Source organism: Hyla sarda, unplaced genomic scaffold (assembly GCF_029499605.1).
Source record: "Hyla sarda isolate aHylSar1 unplaced genomic scaffold, aHylSar1.hap1 scaffold_1000, whole genome shotgun sequence".
Classification (NCBI taxonomy): domain Eukaryota; kingdom Metazoa; phylum Chordata; class Amphibia; order Anura; family Hylidae; genus Hyla; species Hyla sarda.
The window spans coordinates 1-16,015 of record NW_026607619.1 but is presented as its reverse complement, the minus strand read 5'-3'; the positions used below and the strand labels follow the sequence as shown (position 1 = coordinate 16,015).

The window sequence follows — 16,015 nt, the reverse complement described above, 5'->3', positions numbered from 1 at the left end:
AGACCAAAGTACAGAGGGTTAGGCTATGCTATTGTGCACCTACCTGATGCATCAGAAGGTGCGAGGCCCTTGCTAAATTCTGTGCACAGACTTTGAGATCTATACTTTAGACTGTATCTAAACCTGCTCCAACATGGACTGACATTCTGGCCTACTTTCAGCCGATGCGACTTGTCTGTCGCTGAACAGTCGCTTTTTATGTATTCAGCACCTATGTATAATGTTGTAAAAATGCTCTAGAAGCTAAAGTCGCAGAAATGTCACACATATTTGGCCTGCAACTTTCTGTGCGACAAATTCAGACAGGAAAAATCAGTATAAATCCTTAGAAAATTATCCCCCAGTGTCTCCATCTGCTGGCGGTATTGAATAAGCATTGCTGCACTGATGGGGTATGCATTAGACGAAAAAAAAGAAGAAAAAGAAGAATAATACGCCCAGAAAAGAGGCGAAAAGGAGAAAAACGTAAAAAAACGTGAAAAAAAAGTAAGAGGAAGAGAAGGGAAAAAAAGGTGGAAATGGGTTTAAAAGTGATTTCGGCGGAGAAATATATATATATATATATATATATATATATATATATATATATATATACGTGCACACACACACATATATATAAACGTATTCTCCGTTGAGATATTGCAGCCGCTGCTGTGTCCAGGCCCAGGAGCCTTAGCACTGTGCTGTGATGTCACTCAATACCACTGACATCACTAGGTGTAAACAACATCTCTCCTTTGCTGTGTATGTGACTATGGAGCTGTTTGGTGATGTCGTCTATTATGGCCTTCATAGAAGCAACAGGAGATTGTTGCATCCATCTAGAACCCTCAGAACTACAGTGCTATGATGTCACTCACTTCCACAGGCCTTGCAGAGTGTAAACAACAACAACCCAGCTTTGTTGTGTATGTAACCATAGGGATTTGTGATGTCACCTAGAACCTTCACAGCAGCGACAGCTTTATGAGGAGCATCAGCACTGCTCTGCCTGAGCAGAACCATCACCGCCATAGGTTGTCAAATAACCCGGGTTTAACCCACACAGGTAAGTCCAATGGGGTGCAGGCATGTCCTCTATGCTTACAGCTTCCCGTGGGTGTTGGTTTGATACCGTTTGGGGACAGCCAAGGAGGCATCTGCAGGCAACAAAGGTAGGTGTGTGCTTGTGTGTGTGTTTCCTATGCAGATCCTAAGCCCAGTGTCACATGCAAGTAGGAGGAGTAAGAAGGGTTCCTGGCAAATCCGGGTTATGGATTGCATTTAAAAAGGCCCCGTGGGAGTGCAATGGGCCCCTGTCTTGCTGCTTAGCAATAATGGTATGGGTTTAGGTTCTGCTGTGTGTACTGGTGGTTGACTGCCCCCCAGCCCAGAGTGTGCATGGAAAATTGTCTGGCAGCCTCCCTGACAGCAAGCAGTGATAGTGCCCATGAAGGGCACCTTGTTGGGCCCGCCCCTTTCACGGTTATCGCTTCTCGGCCTTTTGGCTAAGATCAAGTGTAGTATCTGTTCTTATCAGTTTAATATCTGATACGTCCCCTATCTGGGGACCATATATTAAATGGATTTTTGAGAACGGGGGCCGATTTCGAAGCTTGCTTCCGTCGCCCTATGCATTGACCCGATATGGCAGTATCTTCGGGTACAGTGCACCACCCCCTTACAGGGTTAAAAAGAAAGATTCCTACTTTCATTGCTACCTGCTTGCTGGCTAGCCAGCTAGCCAGCCCTGTGGGCCTTGCTGCTGCTGCAGCCAAAAAACAAAAGGTGGTGCTGCTGCTGCTTCTGCTGCTTCTGCTTCTGCTTGTGTCTGGCCGCTGTTGGAGCGTCCAGGCACAGGACTTCTGCTGCTGCTGACTAAATGGCCTCCTTAATTGGATCATTTGAGTAGCCAGCACACCTGTGCAGGTAGGGCATGACATGATAGGCAGCTGCCTTGATAGCGGGTGGGTGCTGAATGTTCCTAATTGACAAAATAAGATTAATGCTTATGAAGAAATATAAAATCTCATCCCTTCCCCAATATCGCGCCACACCCCTACCCCTTAATTCCCTGGTTGAACTTGATGGACATATGTCTTTTTTCGACCGTACTAACTATGTAACTATGTAACATAACATGGGGGGGGGGGGGGGGTCTCCTGGCTGTTCACACAGGTGTGTCATTGCTGTACATTGACCATGCATTGCTTCTGTGGTATTGCAAAGGCAAAGACAAATGCTTCCAGCCATCCATTGCACTAATGGATTGGTCATCAGCTGGCTGTCTATGTCCCGCATCAATATAGACCAAAGTACAGAGGGTTAGGCTATGCTATTGTGCACCTACCTGATGCATCAGAAGGTGCGAGGCCCTTGCTAAATTCTGTGCACAGACTTTGAGATCTATACTTTAGACTGTATCTAAACCTGCTCCAACATGGACTGACATTCTGGCCTACTTTCAGCCGATGCGACTTGTCTGTCGCTGAACAGTCGCTTTTTATGTATTCAGCACCTATGTATAATGTTGTAAAAATGCTCTAGAAGCTAAAGTCGCAGAAATGTCACACATATTTGGCCTGCAACTTTCTGTGCGACAAATTCAGACAGGAAAAATCAGTATAAATCCTTAGAAAATTATCCCCCAGTGTCTCCATCTGCTGGCGGTATTGAATAAGCATTGCTGCACTGATGGGGTATGCATTAGACGAAAAAAAAGAAGAAAAAGAAGAATAATACGCCCAGAAAAGAGGCGAAAAGGAGAAAAACGTAAAAAAACGTGAAAAAAAAGTAAGAGGAAGAGAAGGGAAAAAAAGGTGGAAATGGGTTTAAAAGTGATTTCGGCGGAGAAATATATATATATATATATATATATATATATATATATATATATATATACGCGCACACACACACATATATATAAACGTATTCTCCGTTGAGATATTGCAGCCGCTGCTGTGTCCAGGCCCAGGAGCCTTAGCACTGTGCTGTGATGTCACTCAATACCACTGACATCACTAGGTGTAAACAACATCTCTCCTTTGCTGTGTATGTGACTATGGAGCTGTTTGGTGATGTCGTCTATTATGGCCTTCATAGAAGCAACAGGAGATTGTTGCATCCATCTAGAACCCTCAGAACTACAGTGCTATGATGTCACTCACTTCCACAGGCCTTGCAGAGTGTAAACAACAACAACCCAGCTTTGTTGTGTATGTAACCATAGGGATTTGTGATGTCACCTAGAACCTTCACAGCAGCGACAGCTTTATGAGGAGCATCAGCACTGCTCTGCCTGAGCAGAACCATCACCGCCATAGGTTGTCAAATAACCCGGGTTTAACCCACACAGGTAAGTCCAATGGGGTGCAGGCATGTCCTCTATGCTTACAGCTTCCCGTGGGTGTTGGTTTGATACCGTTTGGGGACAGCCAAGGAGGCATCTGCAGGCAACAAAGGTAGGTGTGTGCTTGTGTGTGTGTTTCCTATGCAGATCCTAAGCCCAGTGTCACATGCAAGTAGGAGGAGTAAGAAGGGTTCCTGGCAAATCCGGGTTATGGATTGCATTTAAAAAGGCCCCGTGGGAGTGCAATGGGCCCCTGTCTTGCTGCTTAGCAATAATGGTATGGGTTTAGGTTCTGCTGTGTGTACTGGTGGTTGACTGCCCCCCAGCCCAGAGTGTGCATGGAAAATTGTCTGGCAGCCTCCCTGACAGCAAGCAGTGATAGTGCCCATGAAGGGCACCTTGTTGGGCCCGCCCCTTTCACGGTTATCGCTTCTCGGCCTTTTGGCTAAGATCAAGTGTAGTATCTGTTCTTATCAGTTTAATATCTGATACGTCCCCTATCTGGGGACCATATATTAAATGGATTTTTGAGAACGGGGCCGATTTCGAAGCTTGCTTCCGTCGCCCTATGCATTGACCCGATATGGCAGTATCTTCGGGTACAGTGCACCACCCCCTTACAGGGTTAAAAAGAAAGATTCCTACTTTCATTGCTACCTGCTTGCTGGCTAGCCAGCTAGCCAGCCCTGTGGGCCTTGCTGCTGCTGCAGCCAAAAAACAAAAGGTGGTGCTGCTGCTGCTTCTGCTGCTTCTGCTTCTGCTTGTGTCTGGCCGCTGTTGGAGCGTCCAGGCACAGGACTTCTGCTGCTGCTGACTAAATGGCCTCCTTAATTGGATCATTTGAGTAGCCAGCACACCTGTGCAGGTAGGGCATGACATGATAGGCAGCTGCCTTGATAGCGGGTGGGTGCTGAATGTTCCTAATTGACAAAATAAGATTAATGCTTATGAAGAAATATAAAATCTCATCCCTTCCCCAATATCGCGCCACACCCCTACCCCTTAATTCCCTGGTTGAACTTGATGGACATATGTCTTTTTTCGACCGTACTAACTATGTAACTATGTAACATAACATGGGGGGGGGGGGGGGGGGTCTCCTGGCTGTTCACACAGGTGTGTCATTGCTGTACATTGACCATGCATTGCTTCTGTGGTATTGCAAAGGCAAAGACAAATGCTTCCAGCCATCCATTGCACTAATGGATTGGTCATCAGCTGGCTGTCTATGTCCCGCATCAATATAGACCAAAGTACAGAGGGTTAGGCTATGCTATTGTGCACCTACCTGATGCATCAGAAGGTGCGAGGCCCTTGCTAAATTCTGTGCACAGACTTTGAGATCTATACTTTAGACTGTATCTAAACCTGCTCCAACATGGACTGACATTCTGGCCTACTTTCAGCCGATGCGACTTGTCTGTCGCTGAACAGTCGCTTTTTATGTATTCAGCACCTATGTATAATGTTGTAAAAATGCTCTAGAAGCTAAAGTCGCAGAAATGTCACACATATTTGGCCTGCAACTTTCTGTGCGACAAATTCAGACAGGAAAAATCAGTATAAATCCTTAGAAAATTATCCCCCAGTGTCTCCATCTGCTGGCGGTATTGAATAAGCATTGCTGCACTGATGGGGTATGCATTAGACGAAAAAAAAGAAGAAAAAGAAGAATAATACGCCCAGAAAAGAGGCGAAAAGGAGAAAAACGTAAAAAAACGTGAAAAAAAAGTAAGAGGAAGAGAAGGGAAAAAAAGGTGGAAATGGGTTTAAAAGTGATTTCGGCGGAGAAATATATATATATATATATATATATATATATATATATATATATATACGCGCACACACACACATATATATAAACGTATTCTCCGTTGAGATATTGCAGCCGCTGCTGTGTCCAGGCCCAGGAGCCTTAGCACTGTGCTGTGATGTCACTCAATACCACTGACATCACTAGGTGTAAACAACATCTCTCCTTTGCTGTGTATGTGACTATGGAGCTGTTTGGTGATGTCGTCTATTATGGCCTTCATAGAAGCAACAGGAGATTGTTGCATCCATCTAGAACCCTCAGAACTACAGTGCTATGATGTCACTCACTTCCACAGGCCTTGCAGAGTGTAAACAACAACAACCCAGCTTTGTTGTGTATGTAACCATAGGGATTTGTGATGTCACCTAGAACCTTCACAGCAGCGACAGCTTTATGAGGAGCATCAGCACTGCTCTGCCTGAGCAGAACCATCACCGCCATAGGTTGTCAAATAACCCGGGTTTAACCCACACAGGTAAGTCCAATGGGGTGCAGGCATGTCCTCTATGCTTACAGCTTCCCGTGGGTGTTGGTTTGATACCGTTTGGGGACAGCCAAGGAGGCATCTGCAGGCAACAAAGGTAGGTGTGTGCTTGTGTGTGTGTTTCCTATGCAGATCCTAAGCCCAGTGTCACATGCAAGTAGGAGGAGTAAGAAGGGTTCCTGGCAAATCCGGGTTATGGATTGCATTTAAAAAGGCCCCGTGGGAGTGCAATGGGCCCCTGTCTTGCTGCTTAGCAATAATGGTATGGGTTTAGGTTCTGCTGTGTGTACTGGTGGTTGACTGCCCCCCAGCCCAGAGTGTGCATGGAAAATTGTCTGGCAGCCTCCCTGACAGCAAGCAGTGATAGTGCCCATGAAGGGCACCTTGTTGGGCCCGCCCCTTTCACGGTTATCGCTTCTCGGCCTTTTGGCTAAGATCAAGTGTAGTATCTGTTCTTATCAGTTTAATATCTGATACGTCCCCTATCTGGGGACCATATATTAAATGGATTTTTGAGAACGGGGGCCGATTTCGAAGCTTGCTTCCGTCGCCCTATGCATTGACCCGATATGGCAGTATCTTCGGGTACAGTGCACCACCCCCTTACAGGGTTAAAAAGAAAGATTCCTACTTTCATTGCTACCTGCTTGCTGGCTAGCCAGCTAGCCAGCCAGCCCTGTGGGCCTTGCTGCTGCTGCAGCCAAAAAACAAAAGGTGGTGCTGCTGCTGCTTCTGCTGCTTCTGCTTCTGCTTGTGTCTGGCCGCTGTTGGAGCGTCCAGGCACAGGACTTCTGCTGCTGCTGACTAAATGGCCTCCTTAATTGGATCATTTGAGTAGCCAGCACACCTGTGCAGGTAGGGCATGACATGATAGGCAGCTGCCTTGATAGCGGGTGGGTGCTGAATGTTCCTAATTGACAAAATAAGATTAATGCTTATGAAGAAATATAAAATCTCATCCCTTCCCCAATATCGCGCCACACCCCTACCCCTTAATTCCCTGGTTGAACTTGATGGACATATGTCTTTTTTCGACCGTACTAACTATGTAACTATGTAACATAACATGGGGGGGGGGGGTCTCCTGGCTGTTCACACAGGTGTGTCATTGCTGTACATTGACCATGCATTGCTTCTGTGGTATTGCAAAGGCAAAGACAAATGCTTCCAGCCATCCATTGCACTAATGGATTGGTCATCAGCTGGCTGTCTATGTCCCGCATCAATATAGACCAAAGTACAGAGGGTTAGGCTATGCTACTGTGCACCTACCTGATGCATCAGAAGGTGCGAGGCCCTTGCTAAATTCTGTGCACAGACTTTGAGATCTATACTTTAGACTGTATCTAAACCTGCTCCAACATGGACTGACATTCTGGCCTACTTTCAGCCGATGCGACTTGTCTGTCGCTGAACAGTCGCTTTTTATGTATTCAGCACCTATGTATAATGTTGTAAAAATGCTCTAGAAGCTAAAGTCGCAGAAATGTCACACATATTTGGCCTGCAACTTTCTGTGCGACAAATTCAGACAGGAAAAATCAGTATAAATCCTTAGAAAATTATCCCCCAGTGTCTCCATCTGCTGGCGGTATTGAATAAGCATTGCTGCACTGATGGGGTATGCATTAGACGAAAAAAAAGAAGAAAAAGAAGAATAATACGCCCAGAAAAGAGGCGAAAAGGAGAAAAACGTAAAAAAACGTGAAAAAAAAGTAAGAGGAAGAGAAGGGAAAAAAAGGTGGAAATGGGTTTAAAAGTGATTTCGGCGGAGAAATATATATATATATATATATATATATATATATATATACGCGCACACACACACATATATATAAACGTATTCTCCGTTGAGATATTGCAGCCGCTGCTGTGTCCAGGCCCAGGAGCCTTAGCACTGTGCTGTGATGTCACTCAATACCACTGACATCACTAGGTGTAAACAACATCTCTCCTTTGCTGTGTATGTGACTATGGAGCTGTTTGGTGATGTCGTCTATTATGGCCTTCATAGAAGCAACAGGAGATTGTTGCATCCATCTAGAACCCTCAGAACTACAGTGCTATGATGTCACTCACTTCCACAGGCCTTGCAGAGTGTAAACAACAACAACCCAGCTTTGTTGTGTATGTAACCATAGGGATTTGTGATGTCACCTAGAACCTTCACAGCAGCGACAACTTTATGAGGAGCATCAGCACTGCTCTGCCTGAGCAGAACCATCACCGCCATAGGTTGTCAAATAACCCGGGTTTAACCCACACAGGTAAGTCCAATGGGGTGCAGGCATGTCCTCTATGCTTACAGCTTCCCGTGGGTGTTGGTTTGATACCGTTTGGGGACAGCCAAGGAGGCATCTGCAGGCAACAAAGGTAGGTGTGTGCTTGTGTGTGTGTTTCCTATGCAGATCCTAAGCCCAGTGTCACATGCAAGTAGGAGGAGTAAGAAGGGTTCCTGGCAAATCCGGGTTATGGATTGCATTTAAAAAGGCCCCGTGGGAGTGCAATGGGCCCCTGTCTTGCTGCTTAGCAATAATGGTATGGGTTTAGGTTCTGCTGTGTGTACTGGTGGTTGACTGCCCCCCAGCCCAGAGTGTGCATGGAAAATTGTCTGGCAGCCTCCCTGACAGCAAGCAGTGATAGTGCCCATGAAGGGCACCTTGTTGGGCCCGCCCCTTTCACGGTTATCGCTTCTCGGCCTTTTGGCTAAGATCAAGTGTAGTATCTGTTCTTATCAGTTTAATATCTGATACGTCCCCTATCTGGGGACCATATATTAAATGGATTTTTGAGAACGGGGGCCGATTTCGAAGCTTGCTTCCGTCGCCCTATGCATTGACCCGATATGGCAGTATCTTCGGGTACAGTGCACCACCCCCTTACAGGGTTAAAAAGAAAGATTCCTACTTTCATTGCTACCTGCTTGCTGGCTAGCCAGCTAGCCAGCCCTGTGGGCCTTGCTGCTGCTGCAGCCAAAAAACAAAAGGTGGTGCTGCTGCTGCTTCTGCTGCTTCTGCTTGTGTCTGGCCGCTGTTGGAGCGTCCAGGCACAGGACTTCTGCTGCTGCTGACTAAATGGCCTCCTTAATTGGATCATTTGAGTAGCCAGCACACCTGTGCAGGTAGGGCATGACATGATAGGCAGCTGCCTTGATAGCGGGTGGGTGCTGAATGTTCCTAATTGACAAAATAAGATTAATGCTTATGAAGAAATATAAAATCTCATCCCTTCCCCAATATCGCGCCACACCCCTACCCCTTAATTCCCTGGTTGAACTTGATGGACATATGTCTTTTTTCGACCGTACTAACTATGTAACTATGTAACATAACATGGGGGGGGGGGGGGGTCTCCTGGCTGTTCACACAGGTGTGTCATTGCTGTACATTGACCATGCATTGCTTCTGTGGTATTGCAAAGGCAAAGACAAATGCTTCCAGCCATCCATTGCACTAATGGATTGGTCATCAGCTGGCTGTCTATGTCCCGCATCAATATAGACCAAAGTACAGAGGGTTAGGCTATGCTATTGTGCACCTACCTGATGCATCAGAAGGTGCGAGGCCCTTGCTAAATTCTGTGCACAGACTTTGAGATCTATACTTTAGACTGTATCTAAACCTGCTCCAACATGGACTGACATTCTGGCCTACTTTCAGCCGATGCGACTTGTCTGTCGCTGAACAGTCGCTTTTTATGTATTCAGCACCTATGTATAATGTTGTAAAAATGCTCTAGAAGCTAAAGTCGCAGAAATGTCACACATATTTGGCCTGCAACTTTCTGTGCGACAAATTCAGACAGGAAAAATCAGTATAAATCCTTAGAAAATTATCCCCCAGTGTCTCCATCTGCTGGCGGTATTGAATAAGCATTGCTGCACTGATGGGGTATGCATTAGACGAAAAAAAAGAAGAAAAAGAAGAATAATACGCCCAGAAAAGAGGCGAAAAGGAGAAAAACGTAAAAAAACGTGAAAAAAAAGTAAGAGGAAGAGAAGGGAAAAAAAGGTGGAAATGGGTTTAAAAGTGATTTCGGCGGAGAAATATATATATATATATATATATATATATATATATATATATATATATATAAATATATATATATATATACGCGCACACACACACATATATATAAACGTATTCTCCGTTGAGATATTGCAGCCGCTGCTGTGTCCAGGCCCAGGAGCCTTAGCACTGTGCTGTGATGTCACTCAATACCACTGACATCACTAGGTGTAAACAACATCTCTCCTTTGCTGTGTATGTGACTATGGAGCTGTTTGGTGATGTCGTCTATTATGGCCTTCATAGAAGCAACAGGAGATTGTTGCATCCATCTAGAACCCTCAGAACTACAGTGCTATGATGTCACTCACTTCCACAGGCCTTGCAGAGTGTAAACAACAACAACCCAGCTTTGTTGTGTATGTAACCATAGGGATTTGTGATGTCACCTAGAACCTTCACAGCAGCGACAGCTTTATGAGGAGCATCAGCACTGCTCTGCCTGAGCAGAACCATCACCGCCATAGGTTGTCAAATAACCCGGGTTTAACCCACACAGGTAAGTCCAATGGGGTGCAGGCATGTCCTCTATGCTTACAGCTTCCCGTGGGTGTTGGTTTGATACCGTTTGGGGACAGCCAAGGAGGCATCTGCAGGCAACAAAGGTAGGTGTGTGCTTGTGTGTGTGTTTCCTATGCAGATCCTAAGCCCAGTGTCACATGCAAGTAGGAGGAGTAAGAAGGGTTCCTGGCAAATCCGGGTTATGGATTGCATTTAAAAAGGCCCCGTGGGAGTGCAATGGGCCCCTGTCTTGCTGCTTAGCAATAATGGTATGGGTTTAGGTTCTGCTGTGTGTACTGGTGGTTGACTGCCCCCCAGCCCAGAGTGTGCATGGAAAATTGTCTGGCAGCCTCCCTGACAGCAAGCAGTGATAGTGCCCATGAAGGGCACCTTGTTGGGCCCGCCCCTTTCACGGTTATCGCTTCTCGGCCTTTTGGCTAAGATCAAGTGTAGTATCTGTTCTTATCAGTTTAATATCTGATACGTCCCCTATCTGGGGACCATATATTAAATGGATTTTTGAGAACGGGGGCCGATTTCGAAGCTTGCTTCCGTCGCCCTATGCATTGACCCGATATGGCAGTATCTTCGGGTACAGTGCACCACCCCCTTACAGGGTTAAAAAGAAAGATTCCTACTTTCATTGCTACCTGCTTGCTGGCTAGCCAGCTAGCCAGCCCTGTGGGCCTTGCTGCTGCTGCAGCCAAAAAACAAAAGGTGGTGCTGCTGCTGCTTCTGCTGCTTCTGCTTGTGTCTGGCCGCTGTTGGAGCGTCCAGGCACAGGACTTCTGCTGCTGCTGACTAAATGGCCTCCTTAATTGGATCATTTGAGTAGCCAGCACACCTGTGCAGGTAGGGCATGACATGATAGGCAGCTGCCTTGATAGCGGGTGGGTGCTGAATGTTCCTAATTGACAAAATAAGATTAATGCTTATGAAGAAATATAAAATCTCATCCCTTCCCCAATATCGCGCCACACCCCTACCCCTTAATTCCCTGGTTGAACTTGATGGACATATGTCTTTTTTCGACCGTACTAACTATGTAACTATGTAACATAACATGGGGGGGGGGGGTCTCCTGGCTGTTCACACAGGTGTGTCATTGCTGTACATTGACCATGCATTGCTTCTGTGGTATTGCAAAGGCAAAGACAAATGCTTCCAGCCATCCATTGCACTAATGGATTGGTCATCAGCTGGCTGTCTATGTCCCGCATCAATATAGACCAAAGTACAGAGGGTTAGGCTATGCTATTGTGCACCTACCTGATGCATCAGAAGGTGCGAGGCCCTTGCTAAATTCTGTGCACAGACTTTGAGATCTATACTTTAGACTGTATCTAAACCTGCTCCAACATGGACTGACATTCTGGCCTACTTTCAGCCGATGCGACTTGTCTGTCGCTGAACAGTCGCTTTTTATGTATTCAGCACCTATGTATAATGTTGTAAAAATGCTCTAGAAGCTAAAGTCGCAGAAATGTCACACATATTTGGCCTGCAACTTTCTGTGCGACAAATTCAGACAGGAAAAATCAGTATAAATTCTTAGAAAATTATCCCCCAGTGTCTCCATCTGCTGGCGGTATTGAATAAGCATTGCTGCACTGATGGGGTATGCATTAGACGAAAAAAAAGAAGAAAAAGAAGAATAATACGCCCAGAAAAGAGGCGAAAAGGAGAAAAACGTAAAAAAACGTGAAAAAAAAGTAAGAGGAAGAGAAGGGAAAAAAAGGTGGAAATGGGTTTAAAAGTGATTTCGGCGGAGAAATATATATATATATATATATATATATATATATACACGCACACACACACATATATATAAACGTATTCTCCGTTGAGATATTGCAGCCGCTGCTGTGTCCAGGCCCAGGAGCCTTAGCACTGTGCTGTGATGTCACTCAATACCACTGACATCACTAGGTGTAAACAACATCTCTCCTTTGCTGTGTATGTGACTATGGAGCTGTTTGGTGATGTCGTCTATTATGGCCTTCATAGAAGCAACAGGAGATTGTTGCATCCATCTAGAACCCTCAGAACTACAGTGCTATGATGTCACTCACTTCCACAGGCCTTGCAGAGTGTAAACAACAACAACCCAGCTTTGTTGTGTATGTAACCATAGGGATTTGTGATGTCACCTAGAACCTTCACAGCAGCGACAGCTTTATGAGGAGCATCAGCACTGCTCTGCCTGAGCAGAACCATCACCGCCATAGGTTGTCAAATAACCCGGGTTTAACCCACACAGGTAAGTCCAATGGGGTGCAGGCATGTCCTCTATGCTTACAGCTTCCCGTGGGTGTTGGTTTGATACCGTTTGGGGACAGCCAAGGATGCATCTGCAGGCAACAAAGGTACGTGTGTGCTTGTGTGTGTGTTTCCTATGCAGATCCTAAGCCCAGTGTCACATGCAAGTAGGAGGAGTAAGAAGGGTTCCTGGCAAATCCGGGTTATGGATTGCATTTAAAAAGGCCCCGTGGGAGTGCAATGGGCCCCTGTCTTGCTGCTTAGCAATAATGGTATGGGTTTAGGTTCTGCTGTGTGTACTGGTGGTTGACTGCCCCCCAGCCCAGAGTGTGCATGGAAAATTGTCTGGCAGCCTCCCTGACAGCAAGCAGTGATAGTGCCCATGAAGGGCACCTTGTTGGGCCCGCCCCTTTCACGGTTATCGCTTCTCGGCCTTTTGGCTAAGATCAAGTGTAGTATCTGTTCTTATCAGTTTAATATCTGATACGTCCCCTATCTGGGGACCATATATTAAATGGATTTTTGAGAACGGGGGCCGATTTCGAAGCTTGCTTCCGTCGCCCTATGCATTGACCCGATATGGCAGTATCTTCGGGTACAGTGCACCACCCCCTTACAGGGTTAAAAAGAAAGATTCCTACTTTCATTGCTACCTGCTTGCTGGCTAGCCAGCTAGCCAGCCCTGTGGGCCTTGCTGCTGCTGCAGCCAAAAAACAAAAGGTGGTGCTGCTGCTGCTTCTGCTGCTTCTGCTTCTGCTTGTGTCTGGCCGCTGTTGGAGCGTCCAGGCACAGGACTTCTGCTGCTGCTGACTAAATGGCCTCCTTAATTGGATCATTTGAGTAGCCAGCACACCTGTGCAGGTAGGGCATGACATGATAGGCAGCTGCCTTGATAGCGGGTGGGTGCTGAATGTTCCTAATTGACAAAATAAGATTAATGCTTATGAAGAAATATAAAATCTCATCCCTTCCCCAATATCGCGCCACACCCCTACCCCTTAATTCCCTGGTTGAACTTGATGGACATATGTCTTTTTTCGACCGTACTAACTATGTAACTATGTAACATAACATGGGGGGGGGGGGTCTCCTGGCTGTTCACACAGGTGTGTCATTGCTGTACATTGACCATGCATTGCTTCTGTGGTATTGCAAAGGCAAAGACAAATGCTTCCAGCCATCCATTGCACTAATGGATTGGTCATCAGCTGGCTGTCTATGTCCCGCATCAATATAGACCAAAGTACAGAGGGTTAGGCTATGCTATTGTGCACCTACCTGATGCATCAGAAGGTGCGAGGCCCTTGCTAAATTCTGTGCACAGACTTTGAGATCTATACTTTAGACTGTATCTAAACCTGCTCCAACATGGACTGACATTCTGGCCTACTTTCAGCCGATGCGACTTGTCTGTCGCTGAACAGTCGCTTTTTATGTATTCAGCACCTATGTATAATGTTGTAAAAATGCTCTAGAAGCTAAAGTCGCAGAAATGTCACACATATTTGGCCTGCAACTTTCTGTGCGACAAATTCAGACAGGAAAAATCAGTATAAATCCTTAGAAAATTATCCCCCAGTGTCTCCATCTGCTGGCGGTATTGAATAAGCATTGCTGCACTGATGGGGTATGCATTAGACGAAAAAAAAGAAGAAAAAGAAGAATAATACGCCCAGAAAAGAGGCGAAAAGGAGAAAAACGTAAAAAAACGTGAAAAAAAAGTAAGAGGAAGAGAAGGGAAAAAAAGGTGGAAATGGGTTTAAAAGTGATTTTGGCGGAGAAATATATATATATATATATATATATATATATATATACGCGCACACACACACATATATATAAACGTATTCTCCGTTGAGATATTGCAGCCGCTGCTGTGTCCAGGCCCAGGAGCCTTAGCACTGTGCTGTGATGTCACTCAATACCACTGACATCACTAGGTGTAAACAACATCTCTCCTTTGCTGTGTATGTGACTATGGAGCTGTTTGGTGATGTCGTCTATTATGGCCTTCATAGAAGCAACAGGAGATTGTTGCATCCATCTAGAACCCTCAGAACTACAGTGCTATGATGTCACTCACTTCCACAGGCCTTGCAGAGTGTAAACAACAACAACCCAGCTTTGTTGTGTATGTAACCATAGGGATTTGTGATGTCACCTAGAACCTTCACAGCAGCGACAGCTTTATGAGGAGCATCAGCACTGCTCTGCCTGAGCAGAACCATCACCGCCATAGGTTGTCAAATAACCCGGGTTTAACCCACACAGGTAAGTCCAATGGGGTGCAGGCATGTCCTCTATGCTTACAGCTTCCCGTGGGTGTTGGTTTGATACCGTTTGGGGACAGCCAAGGAGGCATCTGCAGGCAACAAAGGTAGGTGTGTGCTTGTGTGTGTGTTTCCTATGCAGATCCTAAGCCCAGTGTCACATGCAAGTAGGAGGAGTAAGAAGGGTTCCTGGCAAATCCGGGTTATGGATTGCATTTAAAAAGGCCCCGTGGGAGTGCAATGGGCCCCTGTCTTGCTGCTTAGCAATAATGGTATGGGTTTAGGTTCTGCTGTGTGTACTGGTGGTTGACTGCCCCCCAGCCCAGAGTGTGCATGGAAAATTGTCTGGCAGCCTCCCTGACAGCAAGCAGTGATAGTGCCCATGAAGGGCACCTTGTTGGGCCCGCCCCTTTCACGGTTATCGCTTCTCGGCCTTTTGGCTAAGATCAAGTGTAGTATCTGTTCTTATCAGTTTAATATCTGATACGTCCCCTATCTGGGGACCATATATTAAATGGATTTTTGAGAACGGGGGCCGATTTCGAAGCTTGCTTCCGTCGCCCTATGCATTGACCCGATATGGCAGTATCTTCGGGTACAGTGCACCACCCCCTTACAGGGTTAAAAAGAAAGATTCCTACTTTCATTGCTACCTGCTTGCTGGCTAGCCAGCTAGCCAGCCCTGTGGGCCTTGCTGCTGCTGCAGCCAAAAAACAAAAGGTGGTGCTGCTGCTGCTTCTGCTGCTTCTGCTTCTGCTTGTGTCTGGCCGCTGTTGGAGCGTCCAGGCACAGGACTTCTGCTGCTGCTGACTAAATGGCCTCCTTAATTGGATCATTTGAGTAGCCAGCACACCTGTGCAGGTAGGGCATGACATGATAGGCAGCTGCCTTGATAGCGGGTGGGTGCTGAATGTTCCTAATTGACAAAATAAGATTAATGCTTATGAAGAAATATAAAATCTCATCCCTTCCCCAATATCGCGCCACACCCCTACCCCTTAATTCCCTGGTTGAACTTGATGGACATATGTCTTTTTTCGACCGTACTAACTATGTAACTATGTAACATAACATGGGGGGGGGGGGGGGTCTCCTGGCTGTTCACACAGGTGTGTCATTGCTGTACATTGACCATGCATTGCTTCTGTGGTATTGCAAAGGCAAAGACAAATGCTTCCAGCCATCCATTGCACTAATGGATTGGTCATCAGCTGGCTGTCTATGTCCCGCATCAATATAGACCAAAGTACAGAGGGTTAGGCTATGCTATTGTGCACCTACCTGATGCAT

The 16,015-nt window shown here is 46.0% G+C and overlaps 7 non-coding genes across 7 annotated transcripts; all 7 read left to right on the top strand.

The window, feature by feature from the left end:
* Positions 1 to 1,467: 1,467 nt before the first annotated feature.
* On the top strand, positions 1,468 to 1,658 carry LOC130298424 (U2 spliceosomal RNA). Its single transcript, XR_008849789.1, has one exon. It is a non-coding gene; the product is annotated as a U2 spliceosomal RNA (small nuclear RNA).
* A 2,095-nt stretch (positions 1,659 to 3,753) lies between these two features.
* On the top strand, positions 3,754 to 3,943 carry LOC130298445 (U2 spliceosomal RNA). The gene has a single exon (XR_008849810.1). It is a non-coding gene; the product is annotated as a U2 spliceosomal RNA (small nuclear RNA).
* A 2,095-nt stretch (positions 3,944 to 6,038) lies between these two features.
* Positions 6,039 to 6,229, top strand: LOC130298422 (U2 spliceosomal RNA). Its single transcript, XR_008849788.1, has one exon. It is a non-coding gene; the product is annotated as a U2 spliceosomal RNA (small nuclear RNA).
* A 2,085-nt stretch (positions 6,230 to 8,314) lies between these two features.
* LOC130298421 (U2 spliceosomal RNA) lies at positions 8,315 to 8,505 on the top strand. The gene has a single exon (XR_008849787.1). It is a non-coding gene; the product is annotated as a U2 spliceosomal RNA (small nuclear RNA).
* A 2,108-nt stretch (positions 8,506 to 10,613) lies between these two features.
* On the top strand, positions 10,614 to 10,804 carry LOC130298464 (U2 spliceosomal RNA). Its single transcript, XR_008849822.1, has one exon. It is a non-coding gene; the product is annotated as a U2 spliceosomal RNA (small nuclear RNA).
* Positions 10,805 to 12,875: 2,071 nt separating this feature from the next.
* On the top strand, positions 12,876 to 13,066 carry LOC130298455 (U2 spliceosomal RNA). The gene has a single exon (XR_008849816.1). It is a non-coding gene; the product is annotated as a U2 spliceosomal RNA (small nuclear RNA).
* Positions 13,067 to 15,145: 2,079 nt separating this feature from the next.
* Positions 15,146 to 15,336, top strand: LOC130298443 (U2 spliceosomal RNA). Its single transcript, XR_008849808.1, has one exon. It is a non-coding gene; the product is annotated as a U2 spliceosomal RNA (small nuclear RNA).
* The last annotated feature ends 679 nt before the right edge of the window (positions 15,337 to 16,015 follow it).